Below are 14,035 nucleotides of genomic sequence, written 5' to 3' on the forward strand. Positions count from 1 at the left end.
TCCTTTCATAAGAAGTTCCAAATTAAGTGGGAGGGACTTTTTTTTTTTCCGAAAAAACGATCCTTCTATTAGTTAATGAGAAAACGCCATAAGGCTACAAAGCTCACCTCACAAGGAGGGATAAAAAACACACAGTGAACACCTGAGCTCCACCCTCGTGGCTGGCCGCTCTCTGGGGGGGGCTACCTAGTAGTACATGTGGAAGGTGAGAAGAGCCAAACTGGAGGCCTATAGTGCCAAGTGACATCCTCGCCCCTCGCAATGAGAAAAGGGCCAGGCTGCCAAGTGCGGAGGAAAGCCTTGCGGCGACCTCTCATGCGATCCGAGTCGCCCTGAAGTTTCTCCCAGTGTCCTCTCAAGGTGTGGATGATGTCCACCCAGAGGGCCTGTATGACCTCCGCCGGTGGAGTCGCCTGGCGGTCAATGGCCTCCCTGCATCGGGCTCTCCATATGTGCCAAGCCGTCATGCTGCTGATCATCTCCCATCTGTGCCCGTCCCCCTCCTGGGAGACTGCCGAAGAGAAGTCTGGCGTCGGAACCAGCGCCATCGCCCTGTCAGAGACTTGGATGGTCGCACTGCCAGGGACGTCCTCATATCCAAGGGCCGGGCCGCTGTCCGTGGCCCAAGCCACCGCACCCCACGTCACCATCATCTCACCTGGCGAGCCTGCAAAAACCATCCTGAGAGCGCGCTGCCAGACCCGTTGTGCCTGTGGGCAATCCCATAAGCAATGCCGCTGCGACTCCTGTGCATGGCCGCACCGAGGGCAGGACGCTGGGTGTCTGCCAAAAGCTAGCCAGGCCCCCACAGCCAGTCCTCTATGCGCTGTAAGCCATAGAAAAAGCGTCACCTTCCGGGGCCGGAAGCTGGCCCAAAGGCGTTGCCAGAAGTCCCTAAGAAAGGCAGGGGAGAGCCCCTGTCGCCGCCAATGCTCGGCCGCCGCCGGGGTGCCCGCTATCCTGTGCCTCTGAATCCGCCGCCCCAGCCTCGCTGTGTACTGAAAAAAGGGGATGCCTGGGCTGGTAGGGGCCGAGTAGGGATCTCGCCAAAACCACTCACCTGGATCCCACTGAAGGCGAATAAGAGGCTTGCTGTCCCAAGCCCATAATCTCCAAGAACAGTCCTCCCCTATCGAGGCCGGTGAGGGGTCTACATGCCACTGTCTCTGATGAAAGCCGACCACCCGCACCCTCTGAAAAATACAACCCTGGAGCTCATCCAAATCTAGTCGTGTCCTCTGAAGCTGGCCACTCTCTCCCACCTCGAAAGTGAGTGGGGCGACTCTCTCTGCTGTGCCGCAGACCGCTAGAAGGATCTCATGCCGAGTAAAGACGCCCATCCACTGTGGAGGTGGAGGGTCCTGTACTGGGGTCCGCCACACCCGGGGGATGGCCGCCTCAATGTCCTGTCTCATCAACTCTCTGCCCCTCATCCCGCTGAGTCTCCTCTCCTGAGCCTCTAGAGGCAGCTGCTGAAAACATATCCAGTCGTCTAGGGACTGGGTTGGGCCGGAGCTCAACGGGCCCCACGACACGTGAGACCGCGCTCCAACCATATGACCACTGGGAAGTCAGATCAAGGGGTTCCAGATCAATGGCTGCCTCAGGCGCTCCTCATCGGTGCCTGGGGGAGTCTGGAAGAGTGACGGCCTCAGATGCGCCCAGGCCCTCAGAAGGCTAGCTGCAAAATGCTCCTCGAAGCCGAGGCCCACTCCTCTGGATCGCTGCTCTGTAAAGATCCACCTGATGCTGGGGGTCCAGGGGCCGCTAAGAGAAGGAGTGCGGCTGAGAATCCTGGAAACAAGAAACTCCTTCCACGGCTCAGCGCCTGGTAGGAGGCCACGAACCACCAACTTGCCAAGCAAAGCTCGGCTTTGGCAAATAGGATCAACAATGCCCAGGCCGCCTCTCTCCCTCGGCTGAGTGATCACAGCCCATGCCACCTTGGCCCTGGCGGGCCGCCCGTCGCCACTCGACCAAAGAAAGTTCCTGATGAGCCTCTGCACCTGGCCAATGCACGCCCGAGAGAAGGCCCAGCAAGAAGTGATGTACCACATGGTAGCAAGCAGAACCTGGTTGGCCACAACCACTCGGCCAGCCAGAGATAAACGAGCAGTACTCCAATACAGAAGCTTCTTCCGAATGCTCAGAAGAAGGGGGGCTATCTGCTGCTCCGGAGATATGTCAATGCCCACATAGCATCCCAAATAGCGCACTGTAGTGCCGGGGGTCAGCCACTGAAATCCATCAACTGGCCTCCAAGTCGGGGGGGGGGGCATAGAACTGACCCACAACCCACACGACTTGTGCCAGTTGATCAAAGCGCCCGAAGCTCTGCAAAACCTGTCCATGGCTGAGGTGAAGCGGCGGAGGTTCTCCTCTCCTTCCTGAAGATAGACAGCAGTGTCATCCGCAAACTCCGAGTCTAGGAGCTCCTCCGAGGTGCGGATGGGGAGCTGGAGGCCCCGCAAACCTGTATCCTGTGCCGTCAAAAAAGTGCTCATGGCCTCCGCCACAAAAAGAAAAAGAAAGGGCGCCAAGGGGCACCCCTGCCGCACTGAGCGCGAGAGCTGGAACCTCTCTCCGCGCACGCCCTGTATCAGCACCTGGCTATGAGCCGATGTGTAGAGTGCAGAGACCCCACAGATCCACTGAGGGGGAAAGCCCATCCTCTCCATAGTGCCTTCCAAGAAGGCCCAGTCCACCCGATCATATGCCTTCTCGAAGTCGAGAAGGAGCACTGCCAGATCCTCCTGCCGAAATCTAGCCAAAGCCGTAGCCTCCCAGAAAGAGAAGATGTTATCCAGGATGCTCCTATCCTGGATGAAGCCTGTCTGCGTGGAGTGGATGATGTCCGGAAGGTGAGGCTGAAGTCGCCTGCTGATCGCCTTAGCTAGGACCTTGTAGGCCGTGCCTAGCAAGGTGATCGGTCTCCACTGTCTAATCTCCAGTCTGTCTCCTCCCTCTTTGGGGATCAAGTGAATCAACCCCTCTGCCATGCTGTCCGGCATGTCTCCCGACTCCATAATCTCCTGGAATGCCAATCTGAAACCCCTATGTAAGAGACCCCAGTACCTCTGGAAGAAAACCACTGAGAGACCGTCCTCTCCTGGGCATTTGCCCCGAGGAAGTGCCTGAAGAGCCTCCTCCAGTTCCGTATCCGAGAAGGGGGAGAGAAGGGAGTGCTGCAAATGGGCCGGCACAACCGGTCTCGTGAAGCTCCAGACTGCCTCCCGAGCCCCTCTCACCCTGTCATCTGCTGGCTCAGCAGAGAGCAGATCCCTGTAAAAATCTGTGGCTATCGCCCGAACCCTGGGGGGATCCACCACAACCTGGCCATCAGCCTGCCGAAGACGCTTGAGACCCTCTCGTCTGAAGGGAGGCCCTGTCGCCTCAAAGAAATCTCGAGTCACTCTGTCTCCAGCCTGTGTCCAAAAAGAAGCCCGAGCATGGAATCGAAACTCCACCCTCCTCCCCTCGATGGATCTGATCTCTGTGCGAGCTGACTCCATCTGCTCTGAGATCCAAGGGCTCGTAGGATCCCTCTCCTAGAGTCTCTGAAGGGACGCTAGACTCCTCCGCAGGCTCCTCTCCTGCTCTCTAAAGGCCTCCAGACGGTCCAGGGCAGCCTGTCTGAGCATCCTACTGATCTCTTGCAAGCCCCTGGCAAGATCGCTGGCTGCCGATCCTCTCCTGAACTGCAGCTCCTGCCAGACCTGCTCAACTCTGGTCGCAATCTCGGGCTCCTCTATGAGACAATCTGGAATCCGGACGCTCTGGCCTCGCTCTCCTCTCGTAGGGTCCTCGATCTGGAGAAGCACTGGAAAGTGGTCTGAAAACGAGGAGCCTGCAAGTATGCCCACAGTGCCACCTCTATCACAAGCCCACTCATCAATGTAAAACCTGTCGATGCGGGAAAGGTTAACTCCTGTGGCCCGTCTATCCGAGCGCGAGAAAGATAAACTCCCCTGCAACCTGCCAAACTCCGAGAGAGTCCACGGATCCTGGCCTCTCACCTGCAGCACTAGTTCCTCCCAGGCAGCGAGCTCCGGCCCATGAATGGTCTCCTGGCTGCCCCCCATCCTGTCCTCTGCATCCTCCAGCATGTTGCAATCCCCCCCTAGGCACCAATGGTCTGCCATGGGGAGGGACTGCCTAATGGTGCTCCAGAACTCGGCTCTCCCGGTCGCCCCATTAGGGGCGTAGAAGTTGAGGAAGCCAATATGCGGTCTTCCCCAACCCGAAGGATGATCCACTGCGCTCGACCCTGGACCAGAGTGCCAGAATCCACAACCTCGGATAGAAGCTGCTCGCTGACTGAGATGCATACTCCACCCTGGTTCCCCTGGGAGCCATATGCCGGTGACCAAAAAGTGTGACTCCTGCCTGGCAAGATCTTCCCGCAGGTGCGGGTACGCCTGGCAGAAAGGTGGTGTTCCTGGATGAAAAGGATATCTATGGGTCCTCCAACGAGAGCCCTTTGGATCTCCTGGCGAAGTCTGCCCCGACCAATGTAGCAGCGATGTCCACCGAGACCCTGGATGTTCCATGAGAGGATCCTCATGGATGAGCTATGGCAAGTGAAGCAGCCGCCACTGGCTCACCCCTCTCAGCCGGCCCGGATGATCTGCCCTCCACTCTGTGAGTCTTGGGCACCGGCTTGGAGGGAGAATAGTCACTGTCTGTCCGGGTGCGGAGTCTCTCCAAAAAAGGGTGACCTGTCTCTGTGTCCAGCCCCACTCCGCCTTCGCCCTGTCCAGGGCATAGGCGTGAGACCAATCCTCTGCATATATGTATCTAAAGGTAGGCTGCACCCTCGGGGCGGCATGGAGGAGAATCAGTAGCACCGCCTCAACTGAGGTGTGGACCGGATCCGCCCGCCAATCTCCTATACCAAACAAGCTCATGCGGGCTGAGTGTAATCGGGTCTGCAATAGGTCCGTGAGCCCCAAGTCACTGAAGTGGTGAGAAAACTCCAGTATCTGATCACGCAAAACTTCCTCTACAGAGTTGCAATCCCATGCTGTGTCTGGGGCAACACTGAGAGGAAAGGAGAAGGCCACCATGCTGCTCACCACTGAAGGAGAACGAGAGGGATGGCACACCACGCAAACTCGCAAGGGCGCGACCAGTGTCTCGAACGGGCCAGCATCCAGCTGGAGGCACCTGAAAAAACCGTAATCCACTGGGAGCCCCATCACTCGCGGGGCCCCCCAGGGGAGGCTGGAGAGAACTCTGTGGCGGGCGAAGCTAGGATTGCCATCTCCACCGGCCCGGAGTGGCGGTGGAACAGCCGCTGGACTGAACTCTGGCCTACCCAGCTGCGCTGCCCGAGGGCAGTGGGTGGTCTGGCGAAGTATCCTGGAGAGGCCGAGGGAGGGGTGGGGGCTCGCGGAGAGGAGGGGGGAGAGCGAGGAGAGGATGGAGAGGCATCTGCCAGAGGATAGGTGTCAGGGGGGGCCGCCGGGGGAGGCGGGAGGGGGGGGGCTGGGGGGGGAGAGGGGGGGGGGTGGAAGGAGTGCTCTCCGGGTGAGGGGAAGAGGAGCCGGGGGTCGCAGAGTGCGGCCCGGGATCCTCAGGAATCTGCTCCATGGAGGGAGCGGGGCCCCCCGCGGGGGGAGGCGGGAGCGGGGTCTCCACGTGGGGGGCTCCACCAGCGGCCTCAATGGGCACTGAGTCTGAATCCTCGTCCATCGGGGCCGCCTATCCCTGACTGGAGCATAAGTGTGGGTAGGTGCCTGGACGCCAGTCGGAGTCGCCTGTCCGCCAGCCTGTGCTGCTTGCTGGCGTCTGCGACGGTGGAGGGACCTTTCTTGGTGATGCAAGGATTTGCAAATGGTACCTATCAATTGGCAGATTTAGATGGGACTTTACATGCTTCCAGGGTAAATGGATATAGGCTGAAGAAGTATTATGCACGTTTGATGGTGATTGTACAGGATGTAGTATTTGAAGATGTGATTTCAAATGAAGGGCAGTTTTTGGATATGGATTTAGGTCTTGAAATGCTTTTTACTATTGATCATGAATGATTCAGCAGGCTGGGGGTTGGGCAAAGTATGTTAGGCAAAATTCTGTAAAGGTGTTTTGAGTCCGTGTACATATGGGATGCATGGTATGCAATAAAACTTTGCCCTGAATGCCTTGGCAAATGTACAAACTGAATGGCTTTGCAGTGAGTTAGTACATGCATTTTTCTTTGAAGCATCTGCTTGAGACTTGAAGCTTTTATTGTATGAGCTTTCTATTTGTCAAGAGGATGTCAATGATAGGGTTGTGATGAGCCCATGATAGAAATGGATGTACTGTGCAGATTTGGAATGGCCGTATGTCTCCACATCGCAGGGGGTCTGGGCATGATAGCCATGGTGATGAGACGTAGTATGCGTGTGGATTCCGGTGTTCAAAAGATCTTGATGAAGGCTTTGATAGGCATTGCAGTGTGGCATGGGAACCACCTTTTATATATACATATATATATATAATAAAAATACCACCAAGTGGCAAGCGAAAGAGCAGACAGCTGGCCGCTTGCTTTGCTGCCAGTGCAACCTTCAAGAAGGCTGGCGAGGAGAACGCATGAGGTCGCCTGGAGACTTCGGGGGAGCTGGCAGAAAAAACAGTGAAGGCGGGTTTTTCTTGGGAGAGCGACTAGAGCGAAGGAGAAGAGGTTCCCTTTGTGTGCGTGAAAGGCTGACAACGGTGGGTAGCAGCTGGTAGCAGTGACGGGGGGTGCGACTGAGGAAGGAGCCGCCTCTGGAGGGCCGGGTAGATGAAGTGATCGTGCTGCAGCGGCTAAAGAGAGCTTGTGGAGAGCAACCTGGCGGAGAGCGCCGAAGAGTTGCACACCAAGCTGAAGGAGAACGCCGTGGTGGTCATCGTGGGGACAGAGGAGCAGCAGAGAGAGCTCGTGGAGAGCACAGAGGCGTTGGAAAGTTCGTGAGTAGAGCTTCCGTGTGAGGAGCCACCGCCATAGCTCGCGGAGAGTGTGGGTTGGGCGTCCAAGAGACACTAGCTCCTACAGAGCGAGCGGACCAAGCTCATGCAAACACAGCTCGCGAAGAGCCCAGAGGAGGAGCAAACCAGGCTTGTGGAGAGCGCGTGGGGGACCTGAAGCGAAGGGTGGCGAAGACGCCAGGCGTAAGGGGTTACAGTGACCGCCTTGCTGGGGATTCTGCGGAGATGGAGCCGAAGACAGTCGAAGGTGTGGCCGCCGTGTGATGAAGGTAGAAACAAGGTCTCGGGTGATTGTGCAGTGCTAACGAAGAGGGTGAAGCCGTCTTGGCAACGCACAGTGGCTGCTGGGGCGCAGACCAGAGAAGGTGGCCTTGTTTGTTTGTGTGTGGCGAAGGCTGTAGCTGAGGTGCTGTAGAGAGGAAGGCTTACTGCTGGTGGCGACTGGGAAACACCGACACACAAGGGGGCTGAAGGTGTTTGTGGCTGTTGCTGAAGATAGGCTGACAACGGCCGGTAGCATGCATACAGAGAAGAAGCTAGTGTGAGGGTGGTCACCTTTAGGATGCAAAAGGAGGCCACTAGCTGAAGGGAGTGAAGGAAGCCGAGTGGAGCCAGCTGATTTGTGAAAGAGGGATCTTCTTTTTTGCATTATTTGTGGATAAGTGTGCGGGTTTTCATTATCTTGTGGAATACAGGGTTTTTGAGGTATCTCTGTGTGGTGTTTTGAGAGATTTCTGTTTCCAGCATCGTGTTGGTGGTGTCCCTTGTGTTTGTTGTGTCTTCCAAGGCTGCTGGGTAGGTAGCTATAGAGGCATTTCTCCTTTTCCCAGCCTCCCGACAACGCCAAGGCTCATGTGAAAGAGCCTCGTCTACAGAAGGGGGATCAGAAGGACCATTAATGATAGTAGATGAAACCGATCCCGTCAAGTGGGAATAGACTCCGTTGGACACCCACACGCGTAATAGCACAACTTTAAAACCACAATTTGAAATGGACAACTTAATACAACTTGAAATTGAAATGAAATAAAATGAGATAAATGGACACCGGGGCCGGAACGGGCCGACCCCCCCCCCTCTCAATATATGATATATTTATTGGGAGTATTTAACAAATACAATGCTCCATGGGTTCCAAGAACCAGATGATGTCCATGTACATATGAATACAGTACCAAACAAATAGGCTCGAAGTCGACGTTCGAAGTAGATGTTCGAAACAGAGCGACCACTTGAGTGGTCCAATATCTACGGTCCTGTGCTTTCTCTGGACTCCGCGGAGAGCACCCACTGGTGTTCCAAGACCACGCACAAATCGGCACTCTCATACTAACGCCTGGCTCTCCCGATCTCAGCACCTTTGGACCGTGGTTCTCCAAGAGCTTTGACAACCCGGCACCGAACGGGTGTTGCCGTGGAGAGAGTCCCTTTATCAGATTTATCACAAAATACTTTACTTAAATTTGAAATTCACTTACTTGTGGATTGTAGTTGGTAGACCAAAATTCATGGTGTCAATACGCAGTTACTTGAGAAAAACACCATGATGCAGTAGCATGTCGAGAGGAGTAGCTGCTCTATACACAAGATCCCGCAGAAAACTGAATGAGGAAGTGGTGGGGGCATGGGGCCTATTTATATGCCCCTATGAGAGCAGTCGACCAGCACTGAAGGGCCTCCACGACTGCATGAGTAGTCGGCCAGCAATGAAAAGGTCCACGACTGCATACATCCAGTCGGCCAGCAGTCCAGAAGCCCACGAATGATGTGTGGGCAGTCGGCCAGCCACCACAGGACTGCAGATGGGACAGTCGGCCAACCCTAAAGTGCTCCTGCCAACCTCTGGCATCCCTCCCTACCACTGGAAAAATGGAAAAAAATAGGAAAAAATACGGGGAGTGAGGAAAAATGATAAAACACCTTATACAGGGCGGGCATACCCACAACAGAGGCCCTGATGTATAAATATAGACAGGAGATGACTTCTAACACCCCCTCTCAGCTCCTGGCTGTGAAACCAACCCAAGGGAGCTGGAGTGCCGCCTGAGCGTAGCCTGAGGTAGAGACTTCGTGAAGTAGCAAGATGTCACAGCCAAGATCTTCTCACATACAAAGTGATACTGTATCTCTATATGCTTGGTCCGGGCATGGAAGACCGGGTTCCGAGCAATAGCTATACAACTCTGGTTATCGCACTGGATGACTGTGGGCTCCTTCTGTGGAAACCCAATCTCGCCTAGCAGCCTCTGCAACCACACAACCTCACAAGCAGCACCACAAGCAGCCCGGTACTCTGCCTCTGTCGAAGAAAGGGCAATAGTTGGCTGCCTCTTGCTGCTCCAAGAAACTGCTCGTGAGCCGAGGGTAAAATTGTATCCTGAAGTAGATCTCCTCGTGTCCGGATCTCCTCCCCAATCTGAGTCACTCCAACCTTGGAGCCTGATTCCATTCCCACCTGTGTAAAAGAGTCCCAGATCCTTCGTACTTTGTAGATACCGCAAGATCCGCAATCCTGCGTCCCAATGAGTCTTCAATGGCGTCTGCATAAAAGAGCTCAACAGCCCCACGGAGAAGCTCAAGTCCAATCTGGTGTTCAGCAACCAGATCAATGAACCAATCAACTTCCGATATTGCGAGGCATCAATTGGCTCACAAGGATCAGTAACGGTATTCGGGTCCATCGGCGAAGTAATAGGCTTGGAGTTCTCCATCCCAAAGGCCTCAGGCAACTCATGAACATACCACTGCTGAGAGACGAAAAACCCCCTCTGGGTCTGCCAGATCTCCAATCCCAAAAAGAAGTGGAGTAAGCCTAAGTTGGTCATCTCAAACTCCTTTGACAAGGTAGCCTTCGTCACCCTAATGTGCTCCACATGACCGCCAGTGTGTCACCATTTGGCCACCCGAATGGTTCACTCTTGCTTTCACACTATGTACATATTGGATTGGTGTCCATGGCTTATGGAAGGTGCCTATGCATGTGATTGACACGTGTCATGCTGTATAGTTGGATATGATATTCTGTTGGGACTTGACGTTATCATGCCCGGAATATCTGGAGGACTTGGCTTTCCGTTGGGACTTGTGCCTTTGTGTACATGTCCAGAAACGCCTGGAGGATTGGCTTTCCACTGGGTCTGGTATCACATATACTTGCTTGGAAACGCCTGGTCTTATATGGTTTCATGAACGGAAATTGCTCATGCCAATGCTGCATTGCATAGCATCTTTATGTGCTTGCCTGCAAATGAAGTTGCATGCTGTTTTCATGCCTGCATGACCTATGTGTAGTTCCGGGCTAGGGGACGCCCGCCCGTGAACCGTGCATGTGAAACTGTTTGCTGACATGGTTGTGTGGCATGTGAATAGGTGGTAAGTATTACCCAATCTAGGCTCGAATAGCCCTTAGGACTTAGCCAATATTTATAAGTGAGTGCGTTCCCACTTCATTAAAGTTTGGGCGCCCAAAAGTCACTTATAAATTATGACCGCTTCCAAGTTCACACTCAGTGAAGTCCCGAGACGGACAAGACTCAATGTCCATGGCCTGATCCTCCCGTTTTACTCATAAATGGGCATCTCCCCATGTCCCTTCACCTGATTGGACCCCAATTCACTCACTTATTAAGAGAAAATTCGTGTTTTCTCTTCATGAGGATTTTTGGAGGCTGAAAACTCTGTTTTTCCACCATTTCTCTCCATTTCCAAGCTCTCCATAGCCATACGCAACTTGCTAGGGTGTTTTCCAAGCTTCCAAGAGTGTTTCCAATTGCTAATAACTCTCCTACTCATTCCCAATGACTGAAATTCAGCAAAACAGCTCTCATTTTTGCTGTAATTTCTGGTCTTTTTACTGAAAACCCTAATTTCAGCCTTCCTTTCTCAAGTTGAACCATAGGGGAAGCTTTCCCAAGGTTCCCTTCATCCTCTTGAAGACTTTTGTCGCGAAGGATTGCGGCAAATCGAAGATATCAACACTTCTAAAGCTTCCAACGCGAAGGCTTCCGCTTGCAACAACTTCTATGAAGACTGGTAAGCTAATTGGACAATGTGTTGTCATTACTTATTCAATAGAAGGGCAGGACTCCTTGTTTAGCCGCCCTGTGTAGTATTTCTCTTGTCCTATGTGCTCTTGAAGATGTTGCTACCTTGCTTGGTAGAACATAGAGCCAATGGTAGAGAATATGGGCACTGAAGTCGGGCCGGGCATCAAGGCAGCTCCTTGGTGATCTACATCGATATACCATTGTTTTCTAAATGCTGAATTTCATATGCATTGGCATGGAGGATTTGGCAATGAATGCCCGTGAAGCTATGTATTGAATTTCTCCAATAGTAATATAATTTACTCAAGGGAGGGGTCGGCCGTTCCGGCTCATTGTGTGTCTCTTGTCAATTCAGCAATTTACTTCTTGTATTTAAGCAAGTGTCCTTCAAATCTTAGTGTATTTAAGTGTATTGATTAGCATTGTGTTCAACCAAGTCACATTAGTATCAGAGCATACGGTTCTCTTTCACTTCTATCGTGAGAGACGATCACCGTGAACACTAGCTATCTCTACACTTAGAACATTATGGACAGCCATACAATGAATATTGGAGATGCTAACACAAGAGGCAGGGACAATGAAATGCATGCTTCCAATGCTTTACAGGATGAGCAAACTCATGTGGTGCACAATAGGGAACATGAATATGTGAGACAGCCCGTTGTCTAAATGCTGAATTTCATATGCATTGGCATGGAGGATTTGGCAATGAATGCCCGTGAAGCTATGTATTGAATTTCTCCAATAATAATATAATTTACTCAAGGGAGGGGTCGGCCGTTCCGGCTCATTGTGTGTCTCTTGTCAATTCAGCAATTTACTTCTTGTATTTAAGCAAGTGTCCTTAAAATCTTAGTGTATTTAAGTGTATTGATTAGCATTGTGTTCAACCAAGTCACATTAGTATCAGAGCATACGGTTCTCTTTCACTTCTATCGTGAGAGACGATCACCGTGAACACTAGCTATCTCTACACTTAGAACATTATGGACAGCCATACAATGAATATTGGAGATGCTAACACAAGAGGCAGGGACAATGAAATGTATGCTTCCAATGCTTTACAGGATGAGCAAACTCATGTGGTGCACAATAGGGAACATGAATATGTGAGACAGCCGTCCCGTGGCAAAGAGAAGGTGCAAGAAGAAGAGTCCATAGTCTTGAGGGCTGAACTTACTCGTATGCAGGCTTTTCTCCATGCACAACAAGAAGAATTGAATCTCTATCGCCGCAAGGATCCATTGGTACATGATCGTTTGAAGGCCAAGAAAGCTGAATCTTATATGGATCATGCAATGGCAATGATTGCTCAAGAGTTGCACATGCAACCGAGGGATGCAACACGTGCATACTTGGCTCGTACCGAGGATGCCTATGCAGAAAAGGCAACCATCCCACATGTCTTGGAATCCCCATCGGTGCCCGAACAAGAACTTATGTCTAAGAGGATAAATCTCCATGCTATGGGAGAGGAACAATCAGTGACTTCACGCCATGCAGGAATACCTTATGTAGGCCGTGAAGGATACAATGTTTATGGCAGTGGTCAAAATGTATGTCAAATGCCATTGCCGGCTGAAAATGTACATGCACAACACATGCAACATGGGCTGCAATTTTCTGTTGGTGCAGGTATTCTGCGTATCTCTCATGCCACGCATGCCTTCGAGTGTGCTCGTGAGGGAGAAGTTATGTCTGAAAATGTATCAATGCATGTTGAGGGGCCAGCCATGCCTCATGCTTACAGGGCATATGTATCTATGCCTTATGCATCACCTTTTGGTCCAAAAATGATGCCAGTCTCACAGGGGCTGTCCCAATGGACAAACATGGGGAAAAACATGTTGAGATGCACACACATGCATCAAAGTCTCGTGACTTCAAAGCCGGAGACAAATCTGTGAAGTTTGACACATATCATGGGAAATATGATGCATCAAAGGCACTTGCTTTTATTGCCCAGTTTAATATTGCTTTCAGTGATGAGGATTTCACTCAGAAATCCATGATCCGGCATGTAAGCATGTTCATGAAAGGCACTGCTGCCCATTGGTGGCTCACGGAGAAGCTCTCACCGAATCCTGTTAGATCATGGAAAGAGTTCAAGGAGAGGTTCTATGCTCAATTCTTGCCTCCCAATGCATTGAATGAGATAACAATGAAGTGGGATTGGGTAAAGCAAAATGAGGGGGAATCGGTAAATGCATATGTACAAAAGTTTTGGAAAGTGCTCTTGGAGGTATCTCCATTTATGCATGTCACCGAGGCGGAAAGGAAGAGAAGGTTTCAATCGGGATTGCAACCCGTGTACAAAGCGGGATTACAAATGTATCCTGGCCATACCTTACACCAATTAATTGCAGCTGCCACCGCCACCAAGCAATTGGAACTCAAATTGAGTCGATCCAATAAGGCTAAACCCTCATTTCAAGGCAAAGAGAGGGCTGTCCAAAACCTGCAAAATGATGGACAGCCACCTAAAAGGGACCAAAACCAAGCCAAATCAGGTCCAAAAGCTGAAAATAAGTTTGCTAAAATCGCCCTTATAAGCCGGCAAACTTTGGTCTTAGTGCTGAGAAGGAGGAGCAATATATGCGTGAAGGCAAATGCTTTACTTGTGGCAGCACTGAGCACATGGCAAGAGCATGCCCAAATAAGAAGAACAAAGCTGAAAATGCTAATGTACCGAAGCCTAATGTGCATATGGTTCCAGATGTGCAGGGCAACACTTCACATGATAGCAAGGATAGGGTTGTATGCAAAGCTTGGGGACAACTCAAGAATCAGCCCGCTTTGTTTATGTTTGATGATTGTGCATCTGAAAATTTCATATCCACTCAGATGGCAGCTGCTTTGGGTATTGAAGTGAAGGACATGGGTTCTCAAATTGAAGCAAGGGTTGCCTTTGTTGGTAGAGAAGTGCAGGTCATGCCTATTTTTGGCAAGTTGCGCATACACATTCAAGGCTATGTGGATCATGAGGATTTTCTTGTGGCGCCTTTGAATGGCTGTGATGTATTGCTTGG

At 51.9% G+C, this 14,035-nt stretch overlaps 1 protein-coding gene across 3 annotated transcripts in view; it reads left to right on the forward strand.

Moving 5' to 3' along the window:
- LOC147641547 (Thioredoxin superfamily protein) overlaps window positions 1-14,035 on the forward strand; it is a 64,029-nt gene that overhangs the window by 11,976 nt on the left and 38,018 nt on the right. The window lies entirely within an intron of this gene.

This window comes from Cibotium barometz, chromosome 1 (assembly GCF_041138505.1).
Source record: "Cibotium barometz isolate CiBa-2024 chromosome 1, ASM4113850v1, whole genome shotgun sequence".
Lineage (NCBI taxonomy): Eukaryota > Viridiplantae > Streptophyta > Polypodiopsida > Cyatheales > Cibotiaceae > Cibotium > Cibotium barometz.